Here is a 13,071-nt window from a genome sequence, read left to right as displayed (position 1 = left end):
GCTGTGCGCGTCACAGACGAACACTTCAAAGATATAATCCACTTTCTGACAACAGGGACTACGCCGAAGGAATACTCCGTCCAACAGAAGAAGGAATTGGTCGTGCGCACGACGGATTTTTCTGTCATCACAGGGCACCTATAAAAAATGGGAAACGCTGAGATATTGCAAGGATACGTACCTGAATTTGAACGAAGTCAGATCCTCACGGAAGCACATGGGGGTGCTGCAGGAGGACACTATGCAGGATGAGCGACCACACAAAAGATTCTTCGCGCAAGGTTGTGGTGGCCAACCCTTCACCAGGATTCAAAAGCACATTGTAAGGCTTGCGATATATGTCAAAGGACTGGAAAACCATCGCGGAGGGACGAGATTGATCTAGGTGGATGTTGGTGGCCACCCACCTATCCCATTTGGACCCCCACAACTGTCTCTTTCAGTCTTTTCAGTTTCCTAAATTGTAGCACAGTTTACTATTTTTAGCAGTTTTTCGGGTCCTGAACTTTCGGAGTCGTTTTGAGGCCCTAAATGACGTTTTTTTGGGAAATATGGGGGCAACATGGGTCCATGGACCCATGTTTCCCTTCCCAAAGTGGTAGTTCTTAGATAGATCTTTCTAACAAGCTATTGTACGCGTCAAACGGAGATCGTATGCCAAAGTTACGACCCCGGGAAATTGATGTACCAATTTACCCAAATGGGGCCCACAATTTGCGTTTCATCTTCTAGGGTTAGGTTTTGGGATGTGAAGGGTTTTCCATTGTTTCTCAACAATAAATAGGCCTTCGAGCCTCATTGTAAGACAGTTCAGAGGCATGTAGCCGCCACATCTCTTCTTAGAGATAAGCTACCATCGCCCTAGCTGGTTTATTTCCATTACTGTTTGTAAGCATATTTCAGTATTTCCCATTAATGAAATGAAGCATTATTTCTGTTGCATCTTTGTGTATATGGTTATCTCTGTATTTTGTTGCGTTCCTATTTAAATCTAGATCAGTGGTATCAAAGCGGTTTGCTTTTTCTCTGTTTTTCTTTGCATGTCCCCAACGAGGTTGGGATATAAAGAGTTAGGGCTTGAACTGGTCGAACATTTGCAAGACTAGCCTCGCAAAACCCGACAGCCTCCCATGGCGGATGAGAAGAAAGACGAGGGGGCAGGAGATCCTATCAAAATCTTGCTCGAAGAAGCCCTCGAGCGGCAAAGGAACGCGATGATGGATAGCTTTGCGTAGATCCTTCAGCGACTACCCAGAGGTGACACATCGGCTTCCAACAGCTACTCTGGAAATGCCACACCGTTTAAGGTACAAGTTAATTTTGAAATCCCCATCTTCGAGGGTCAAATAGACGCAGATGCCATAGATAAATGGTTAAATCTTCTAGATGGGTATTTTTCTGTTCATGAATTTTCAAGTCAGGAAAAGATTGTTTTCGCTCTTCTCAGAGCAGCCCCCCATGTCAAGGACTGGTGGGAAACCTACTGCGAGCAGAAGGATGAAAGTACAAGCTCAATATTGGCATCCGCACCCACTTGGAATGACTTCCGGGATGCCATCAAGGAGCAGTACTACCCTATCAAAAGCTATGAGGACAAATACATCAAGTGGACCACACTGCGGCAGGGACGAGACCAAGATGTGCCGGAGTTCACAAACATTTTTCATACCCTTCGTACACAGTTGGGTATCAAAGATTCTAAGCTGCATCTGGTACTCAAATACCGCGACTGCCTACACAGATACATCTAGGAAGAGATGGAGTTCTTGAACATCTCCTCACTCGGCACAACATACCGATACGCTGTCAAAATTGAGCAAAAGTTCAAATAGAAGAAGCGAGACTTTGGATCTAAAAATCCGAAGCCCAAAGGACAAAGCCAAGGCGGGGTGACCCAAGACAACCCATCGAAGCCGCAAGAAAAGAAGAACACCACGAAGCCAAAGAAGGACATAGGAAAGTGGTGTGAGTTCCACAAGAGTCCCACTCATAACACAAGTGAGTGTCGGACCAAGCGGACCAAGCAGTCGCTGGTGGCCGAGTTGAAGGCTTTCGAATCAGATGCATGTTCCGACCTTGAGCCAGAAACCAACAAGGGGAATGGAAAAGGGAAGCAGATCATTGATGCGGAGCCTAGCGCCATTGTTGCCACCACCAAGATCCAGAAGAATGAGCCTAAAGACCCAAAGGAGGGGGAGCACCTTTTCCACTCACAAATGTGGGTAAAGGGTTCACCGCTACAATTCATTGTTGACAGTGGGAGCCAAAAGAACCTCGTTTCAGCAGAGGTCATGAAGTGGTTGGGCCTACCGACTACACCACACCTGCAGCCGTATAATATCGGGTGGCTTCACGAAGGACGAGATCTCAAAGCTCACTAGCAGTGCCGCCTTCCCTACAGCATCAAGCCCTTCATACACGAGGTATTGTGTGATGTTACACCTCTGGATGTTTGCGATGTACTATTAGGCTAGCCATACTTGTGGAGGCGACATGTTGTGTATGAGTCAAGGCCTCGTGCTGTCATAATTTCTTTGGATAATTCATTATACAGGATACCAGAGGTAGCCCCACCTAACGCCACCTCTTTGATCACTACCAAGAAAGGCAGCAAGCTCATCTCCCAGACTAGGAAATTCATTTTCTGTCTGGTTTGCTCCCAAAGTAAGGGGAAGATCGTTGCTACGTCCATGACCCCCGCAAAGGGTTCCTCCATGCAGCAGCAGCAGCAAAGGGATACGGTCATGACAAAACACAGGAACAACTTCTCCTCACCCACAGGGATACCACACAAGTTTCAGGTGGGCAACAAAGTTTGGTTGCATCTGCAGAGAGAACGCCTTACCAGAACCCATTAGAAACTCAGACCACTCCTTACACTAGTACCAAGGCTACAGGAAACAATGCTTTGAAGCAAAACATTCCTCCATTCCTTCACTTGCACTGAGTGTTCAATGTGGACAGTCGTCCACCATGCTTCCCACCATTTTTGGACACATCAAAGATTGCAGAACAACTCACCAGAAACCCAGCTTAGCAGAAGCTTCCTCATCTTAGGGAGGAACTCAATGCAATGGGACCATTGCTTCCTAAGGGGGGAGGAAGGATCCAGGTGGATGTTGGTGGCCACCCACCTATCCCATTTGGACCCCCACAACTGTCTCTTTCAGTCTTTTCAGTTTCCTAAATTGTAGCCCAGTTTACTATTTTTAGTAGTTTTTTGGGTCCTGAACTTCCGGAGCCGTTTTGAGGCCCTAAACGACGTTTTTTGGGAAATCTGGGGGCAACATGGATCCATGGACCGATTTTTCCCTTCCCAAAGTGGTAGTTCTCGGATATTTCTTTTTAATGAGCTATTTTACGCGTCAAATGAAGATCGTATGCCAAAGTTATGACCCCGAGAAATTGATGTACCAATTTACCCAAACGAGGCCCACAATTTGGCGTTTCATCTTCTAGGGTTAGGTTTTGGGATGTGAAGTGTTTTCCATTATTTCTCAACAATAAATAGGCCTTCGAGCCTCATTGTAAGACAATTCAGAGGCATGTAGTCGCCACATCTCTTCTTAAAGATAAGCTACCATCGCCCTAGCTGGTTTATTTCCATTGCTGTTTGTAAGCATATTTCAGTATTTTCCATTAATGAAATGAAGCATTATTTCCGCTGCATCTTTGTGTATATGGTTATCTCTGTATTTTGTTTTGTTCCTGTTTAAATCCGGATCAGAGATGCTATTGAATCCACAAATGACGCTGCAGTCGTTTGATAAGTGGGAAATCGACTTTGTAGGACCTATCAAACCTCAGGGAAAAACGAGCGCGCGATACATCATCACCGCGATGAAGTACCTGACTTGTTGGGTGGAAGCGCAGACGGTCAAAGACTGCATGGCCCCGATGACTGCAAAGTTTTTGTTTGAACACGTGTTGACTTGGTTTGGCTGTCTGAAAATCTTAATAAGTGATCGCGGTAAACATTTCTTGAACGAAACCATTAGTGTGCTCACAGAAGAGTTCCAGGTGTATCATTAGAAAAGCACACCGTATCACCCACAAGCCAATGGGACGGTAGAAACATTCAACAAAATATTGGGGATTGCGCTAACGAAAGTGTACAACGCATAGCGAAGTGAATGGGACCTGCGAGTACCTACAATACTATGGGCTTATCGGACAATGTGCAAGAAACTGACAAGACAAACACCTTTCCGGTTAGTTTATGGTGTGGAAACTGTCATGCTGATGGAGTATATTGTACCTAATCTGCGCATATCAGTGCTCACAGGTATGACAGACCACGAAGCTCTGGAAGAAAGGCTCGTGCAATTGGAAGAACTTGAGGAGGAACGGTTCCTGGCGGGTTTTGGGGTCCTGCTTCAAAGTTGGAGGAACAAGTTAACCCCATGTGACTTGGTTGCATCTGGTTCTTGCACTACCTTGGAAAACTACGTAGTCCTAGAGGGTAGTGAGCGATGCTCTCAAGAATTACGCAATGTAAACAAGCATTGAGCCTTGTTCCCAAGAATTGCGCAGTGCAACCCAATAGTGAGCTTCGACTCCAGAATTGTGGAGACCCAGCTAGCAGCTTGCCTTCAGCTGGGAAACTACGCAGAACAGTCCAAGCCAATAAGTGAGCCTTCAGATCTAGAATTTTGTAGAGCCAGCTGATAGCCAACCTTCAGTCCAAGAATTACATAGTCTAAACCCATAGTGAGCACTCAAGTCCAGAATTGTGCATAGCCAGTTGACAACTTTCTTTAAGTTGGGAAATTTCCCAGAGCCTGAGAGGCATCCCACAGCCACTTCGCTTAGAAATTGCGTAGAACCATACTGTGCTCAGAAACTGTCAGTGCATGAACTAGAGAGTTCCTGGTCCTCCCCAAAACTGCGCAATCTTTCTGGGCAGTGCATGGCAGTGTTCCCGAAAAGAAAGAAGCTAAGAGGAAAAGCATCCCTGGGAAGTAGGGAATCTATTATTAGCTTCTTGAAGGTGACACATTTCCATATTTAGAAGTTTCTGCTAAGTGTCATTGTTGTCCTTGATCTCAAGCATATGCGTCATGAACTCCATTTGCTCAAATCTATGTAATGGACACCTCTAGAGCTCACTTATGCATTCGATCATCAAGCTCTAGCTTCCTTAGGAGATCAAGGAGCCTTCAGAGCATTGTCATCACTTTTTGGGGTGAGTTTTTCTTTTATTTCCTTTTGCTGCTTTTTCTGTCACTTTGGTTTGTTTAGATTGTGAGAGTGTTGTTTCACTCATTTTGTTGAACGAGTGTTGGCATTTTAACTCGTTGTAGCTTATGCGAGTGTTTTTTTTCAAGTTATACATTTCCTTCCCTAAGCGTCACATGAGTTTTCCTATTTTTGCACCAACAATCGCCAATGCGATGACTCCCTTCACACGATTCGTGTTCCTTCAATTTGATCCATTGTTGTGCTTGTTTTACATGCATACATATACACTTAGTTAGATTTTCACTCATCCTCACATCATTCTTCATATCTGCTTGTTTGCACACTCCCATGGACAGATCTGGGTCCCCCCTGCCCGAGTCTCACATTCACTTGCATGTACATTGCCTTCTCCAAGCGTCGCATGAGTTTTCATGTTTTCACACCAACATTCGTTGATGCAACGACTCTCTTCACACGCTTCGTGTTCCTTCAATTTGATCCATTTTTGTGCATTCTTTAAATGCATACATCTACACTTAGTTAGATTTGCACTCATCCCCACACCATTATTCAAATCTTCTTGTTTGCACACTCCCATGGATAGATCTGGGCTCCCCCTGCCCGGGTCTCACATTCACTTGCATGCACTGTGCAATCTAGCAGCTCAAGGCCTTTGCCTTGGCTTCTGGAATTGCGCAGAGGCTATCCTAGGCTGGCTCCAACTGTGCACTACACAGTTCCAGGAACCAGTCTCCTAGCTTGGTCACTGAAACTGCGCAATGTGCAATCTCTCCTAGGTCCTTTCCTAGGCTGAATCACGCATTGCGCAGTTCCAGTCAGCAGACTTCCACATTGACTTTCGGGAATGCACAGTGCATAGTTCCCACAGTCAATTAGTCACCACTTGTCAGTCAAAACTGTGTATTTCCTCTCATCAGATGCCCTGGCTGCTTCTTGATCATGTTGTAAAGTTAGATTTGTAAGAGCTAATGTTTTCTTTCCATGAGTGTCTATTTTGTCCCATAGGTACCACACTCGTGAAGCGCTTCTCTCCAGCAGTCATTGTACCATGGAACCAAAGAGAGCTTCTTCAAGAGCGACCACTGAAAGTAGTACCGAGGAAGCAGTTGAGAAAGTGCCAGTTTACTTGCCAATATATGCAGATGCCCAACTGTTTACAAAAAAGGAATCAACACTAACATGGAAACAAAACCAACAACAGTGGCAAAAGGCAGCAAGCTAGTATAGGATCAGGGAAAGAGGAAATCGTTGACATAATAGAGGGAGGACAAAACTGCATAGAGAAATCACATTTAGTCTTCATGCAAGCATCTTTGATAGCAGAAGCAAAAGGAAGCACAAGACACAGACAATAGAGCAGAGGAAGAGAAAAGAGTAGAGCTTGCAGGTAGCAGAACTGAGATCGCAGCAAACAGAAAAAGAGTCAAAGGAAGAATAGGAGCTGAGAAGCAAAAACAGGAAGAAGAAAAAAGGCAAGGCACAATGGAAGAGAAACAATGCTAATACATGTTGATGAGCTGGAACATCCAACAGCTGAATAAGGGAGTGGATAGATGCAGGTTCCCTCACCAAAGCTAAGCACAAGAACCAAGTCTGGTTGAAGGTCAACATGTACATGGAGTAGTTGATGCACGAGGCCATGAGTGATGACTTCTAGCTGAGCACAAACAACATGCAGAAGTATGTTGTTGGTCCAGCGACACTTGGGACAATGTTGTGTGGGTTTTAGGATGAGACAGACACAGGTTCCAAGACCACATGCTCGGATTTCATGCAGGCAAGAGTCCACCTTCGGCAAGACAACATCAAGACATCACAACATAGTACCAAGCTTGGCATCAGTATGTGACCAAGTAGCATCAAGTGGAGGTTGTCGAGTTGGTCTTTTCCCACACTCCGGAGTCATAGTGTTTTGTCTTATTAGGCTATCTCTAACCTATTTTGTCCCACATGGGTATATGTGGAAACTGTATAGTATTGTAAATATGTTGTAAGTGAAATTCCAAGTGTCATTAGTGGAATGTAAACAATCACTATGTAATGTAAAGAGTCATGAGGGTAGACAAAGAGTCACAAAGCGAAATGTCAAGGGTCAGCACACCCTTCGCTATAAATAGAATCTCATAACTCATAGAAAGGGCCTTTGTGAGCCAAGATTTTGGCTAGGATTTCTTAGAGAAGGCTTGGAGAGTATTGTGACGAGCCTTGTCTTCTCCACAGTGTAGAGCGAGTACATATCTTTGGAGGAGCAAGTGGTGTTGATTGTAATGTTCCACTATTGGGGCTAGTGGCTGTCAATGGTGTATGTATGGATGGAACTTTCACTTAATAATACATAACAAAGCCAACACATTTTCATGCATATGTTGTTATTATAATTGGACTATTCTGGTTGCTTTAGCAATGTATGTTATTTAACTTACACATTTGTGTATGAACTATTTTGTATGCAATTTTATGAATCTTGTTGCAAACATGTTGTTGGTTTAACCCATTACTTCGGATTGTGGACTATTCTGCTTTCCAGCTTGTGATGTCATTCCACTCGTGTGTTCCTTTCAGGTCGTGTATTATTACAAGATTCTAAGGGGCACACTTCCTTTTCCCCTCTGTATGTTAGAACCCCAATGCATTTCACTTGACTCATTGCAAGGTCACACACTTGCTTCCGACAAAGATATCACACTTACCTTGGCGCGCTATTGCAGTCAAGACATTACTTTACTACCCACTGTTGGGAATCCTCCAAACGATCTGAGATCTAGTTAGAACTTCTTACCGGGGAGATCCCCTTGACATGTTGGCGCATCCAACACCGTCAACATGTCAGTAATAGTGGAGGATGCAATTTTTTTCATGAATGACCTAAGAGTTGAGGGCCCTAAGCTGGAAATCACTAACACAAGAGTTGTGTGACCACTTGTAGACATGACATGTTCATAGTCATATAGACATAATGAAAATTGGGTGGCCACTTGTAGACATGTATACGCATGTGGGCCTTGTGAATGATGGTTGTTAATACTTTAAATGAATGTGTCAATTATTAGATAAATCCTATATCTGAGCATTATGGATGCGTGATTGATCAAAGGAAAGAGAAAGAAAGGTCTTGAGAATAATGACAAATGACAAATGTGGGCTTTACCAGAGAATATTTGGACATGGTTTGGACTTCCTCGGTGCCTTGTTTAATTGTTATCAAATTGTCAAATTAGCTTCACAGTCTTTGAATTTAGTACCTCGCTTTTGCTTCACTCAAAAAAGCGGGCTTTACCAGAAAATACTTGGACATGGTTTAGACTTCGCCAGACAACTGTCAAGTTGGCTTCATGATATTTAATTTTAGTACTTTGCTTTCCCTTCACTCATTAGCAAGAACTTGCTGCTTCACAACTTGCCTTGTTTTATAATAAAAGTATTTATGCATTTATTTACTTTATATTCATAATTGCGCTAAGAGACGCTCTAGAGCCCGTATATGAGGGAGATGTTGTCACGTAATGTTACATTAAAAAAATTAAAATATATATGTGTGTGTGTGTGTGTGTGTCGGCTAATATATGTACGTGGATGTTGTGCTTAACTTTAATATATATATATATATATATATATATATATATATATATATATATATATATATATATATATGCAAGAGATGAACGTTACTTAAAAAAAAAATTAATAATGCTACTTTAAAAATCAATGTCAGCCATTTTTAAATACTTGAATTTTCACTTTTATTTTACATCAAACTTTATATAATGAGATAAAGTAATTAAAGAAAAATTACTTTTTAGTACGAGGGATAAATGTAATTTCTTCATTGAGCCTAGATCTAATGTCTATAGTATGCTAGAAATGTGTAACATAAAGTAATATAATGTTAACATTATAACAATTAAATAATAATAAAAAAATGAATCATAGTATTGGCCCATGGTTTTAAAAATCCATGGTATTGACTCATGAAATTCCTCTGGAATATAATCTATTTAAGGGGGGGGGGGGTTAAACTAGCCTAGATTCATGTTAGTTTGATGCTATATTTAGATACATAATTAGTTGTAGAAAATGATGGCGTTGAATCCATGTAGCCTATAAAGGTAAAACTTTCTTGTAAAAGTAAAACTTTTTTATGGATATGTTGGCACTCAGCATTTGTGTGCAAAGGTGGGGAAATATTAGGAAAAATATAATTATTATATTTTATCTAATATTTTTGCCTACCTCCATCCACTTTTTACTAAGTTATATTGGATAAAATATAATACTATAATATTACATTTTACCCAATATTTCCCCTCAACGGGTCCACTTATTGTAATTTTCTTTATATTTGTAATTTAAAAGTAAACAAACTCAACTATAAAATTAGTAGGAGTGAGGGGAAATATTGAGTAGAATGTAATATTTAGGGTGGGGTGTGACATGAAATATTAGGTAAAATTTAATAATATTACATTTTAATTAGTATTTCCACAATTTATTAGGTGGGGGTGGTAATAAATATTGCTTAACATATAATATTTTAATATTATATTTTAAGTAATATTTCCCCTCACCCTATTCACTTTTTGCGTCGAGATTCACATGTGTAGATGTAATGTAAGAAATGTAATGTAAGTAAACATTTGTAATGTCGGCTCAATTGTAATCAATATATTTGTAATAATTAATATAGATGTGTTCCATCTATAAATTTAATTAATAAGAGGATGAAAATTTGATATTTACAATATGACAATAATTTTAATGATGAATATTATAATACCATGGGCTATTACCATTGTTTATCAATACCATGGGCCATCTAGACTTTTGATTATTATGTTATGGATCTAGGCTTTTAATTATTCTGTTACAATACCATGGGCCAATACCATGACTTATCAATACCACATGCCCAAAAATCATAACTTATTTCAAAATCAAAATATTTTACAAATATTTTATTTTAATTTAATTTTATAAGTTTTTAAATTAAATCTAAGAGAAAAAAAAGGTTATAAATACTTTTGAGGTATATCTAAATCCTCCATCCTCACGATTACTAACAATATTCCCATGGAGATTAAATGGATGTTTTAATAAATTAAAAAATGAGAATACTTTTATATATACGCATGTGAAATTGATATAATATAAATAATATTATAAAGAATCAGGATAGATGCATCTTAACCAATGATCCAAGCAAAGTGAGAAAGCAAAGTGACTAATAATGATACAGGAAAGACAGTGCATGATTCTTTTAAGTTTTTTATTTAAGTATTTTATTTAACATGATTGATCCAAAATACAGGTTTAATATTTTATAACCAGTTATGTTTTTTTTTTTAATTTGCATACTTTCTTAAATACAATACAATGGGATCATATTTAAGAAAGAGTGAGATGGAAGGGGGAATAGAGTGGGGGAGAGAGACATAGAGGTGGGAGAGACAATGAGAGAGAGAAAGGAAGAGAGAGAGGAGGGGGAGAGAGGGAGGGAGAGAGATGGATTTGGAGGGGGAAAGAGAGGGAGTGAAGAACAAAGACATTGAGAGATAGAGGTGGAGAGAGAGAGGGAGTGACAAGGGAGAGATGAAGATGGAATGAGGGAGAGAGATAAAAGTAGAGGATAAAGATAGGGAAATAAGGGGAAGAGATAGACAAGGAGACATAGATATGGAGGGGGGAGAGAGGGGGAGAGAGAGAAGGTGAGCGGGAGGGAAATAGTGACAGAGTTGGAGGGTGGAGAGAGAGATTGTGTATGATTGATGCAGGAGCATCCATCACCCTTAATTAATGGAGGAATCCAAAGCGGAGCGAAGAGGAGGACATGGACCAGGGAGCAAAACAGGGACAAATTTGTTTAAAACGGAGAAAAGGATGGAATGGATAAAGTCTTGAGGAGACTTATTAATTGTAATCTGCCATGCATGCATTATGGAGCACTTTGTTAGAGGAGATCAAGGAGAGGATTGATCAAATCCTTCATAGCGATATGATCCAATATTCCTGTAACGATGAATCAACATTTATTATTATATATATATAGACGAACCTACGTGTTCAAGAGGAGGGATATAGTGAGTGATATAGATAGAAGACAGGGTAATAGAGGTAGATTAGTAGCCAAAAGTAGTCCATATGTAGTCGAGAGGGAGTCTGTTCCTAAGGCTGGAATGCCTTAGAATTATAACTGTGCTATGTATAATAAATATGTGGTTGTGGTTTCCTACGTGTCTGTGTATTAAGCCTTTTCAGTTCTAATGTATTTATGCTAAATAAAACCAGTGTTGCATGTATGATTATATAACCGGCCCGTGGAGGCCCTGAAGGCTTGTTTTTCTCTGTATGTGGAGGATTTAGGGATTGTCTCTGTGTTTCCATAATTAACAGTAGAAGTCATGTGATTAAGGCAAATCTGGTGTAGTTTGGGTCCGCAAGCGGAAAACCCAACTACATAGAGAAACTGCACAAAAACACATAGCGGAACTGGAGTCCAGATCTGAAACTTATGAAAGTTGGTATATGCCTTATTGGGTCCAGAAGGCATATCGGATTGGTGGTTTAAAGTGGAAGGGGTCCAACCATTGAGCAGTGTGACTGCAATAATTCAATGGATCCTGGACCATCAGATCAAGAGTCCAGATCGATGGTCTAGATGCAATCGATGATCACATATCAGAGACGCCAAAGGACTTGGACAGCGGAACAACGGAGGGCTGATACGCCGACAGCGACAATGCGCTGATTGACGATCGGAGGTGTCGGTAATAGGAAGTCGGTGTTGGAACAGAGTTGCGGGGAAGCGATAAGAAATGGACTCGAGGACAACTATAGGTCCAGGTATATAGTTTTGAAATCTGAACAAACGTTTCAGAGTGGGGTTTCTTTGCTATCCCGTGTATTTCTGATATATGTGTTGCCTGGGGTTTTAAGGCTTAAACTCATGTTTGAAAGCTCCTGATAGTGTGGGGACCCCGACAGCTTAAGTGTTTCCGGTTATTAAGGAAATATCCGAAAATGTGTAGTAGTCTCGATTACAAAGGCTTATAGACTCAATAATGCTTCTGATAGGCTTAGTGGGCCATAACCCACAGGCCTTAAGATCGATTTTCTTAAGGAAAAGGGATTTTGGTTAACCCCCAATTTCTCTTTCCATCATTTGGTATCAGAGCAGATGAAGATTCTACGTGCAAAGGAAGATTAAAGAATTTCCTAAGAGAAGGAAGAAGGAGTGCAAGTAGAGAAGAAGGAGGTACAGTTGATAGAGTTGGAGAGTTATGGTCTTACTGTTGCACAGAGAATGACAACAGAAGGTGAGAATATTGCAAAAAACCTAGAGCATGGAGTGCTCATATGGTTCCAGAGGACAGAACCCGAAGGATTCCAAAAGACTGAGTGAGGAGAGCTTGGTGAGGTATCATGTAGTAGAGGGAGACTATTGCTGCAGAGGCTTGGTTGTAGCTCACAGAAGACCATGAAGGCAGTTCCACTGAAGAAGTGAAGTGGGTAGAATTGCTAAGGACAAGGAGAAGCATATGACCAGGAGGTCATAAATTCTTGTGCCCCGGGAGTTTGATGTACGACCATCCAACACCCTTAATTAATGGAGGAATCCAAAGCAGAGCAAAGAGGAGGACGTGGACCAGGGAGCAAAACAGGGATAAATCTGTTTTAAAACAGAGAAAAAGATGGAATGGATAAAGTCTCGAGGAGACTTATTAATTGTAATCTGCCATGCATGCATTATGGAGCAGTTTGTTAGAGGAGATCAAGGAGAGGATTGATCGGATCCTTCATAGTGATCCGATCCAATATTCTTGTAATGATGAATCAATATTTCTTACATATATATATAGACGAACCTGCACGTTC

Source organism: Pinus tabuliformis, chromosome 6, assembly GCF_031772625.1.
Source record: "Pinus tabuliformis cultivar Carrire ecotype Pingquan chromosome 6, CPIR1, whole genome shotgun sequence".
Lineage (NCBI taxonomy): Eukaryota > Viridiplantae > Streptophyta > Pinopsida > Pinales > Pinaceae > Pinus > Pinus tabuliformis.
The sequence above is the reverse complement of the archived record's forward strand: the minus strand, read 5'-3'. Positions refer to the sequence as shown.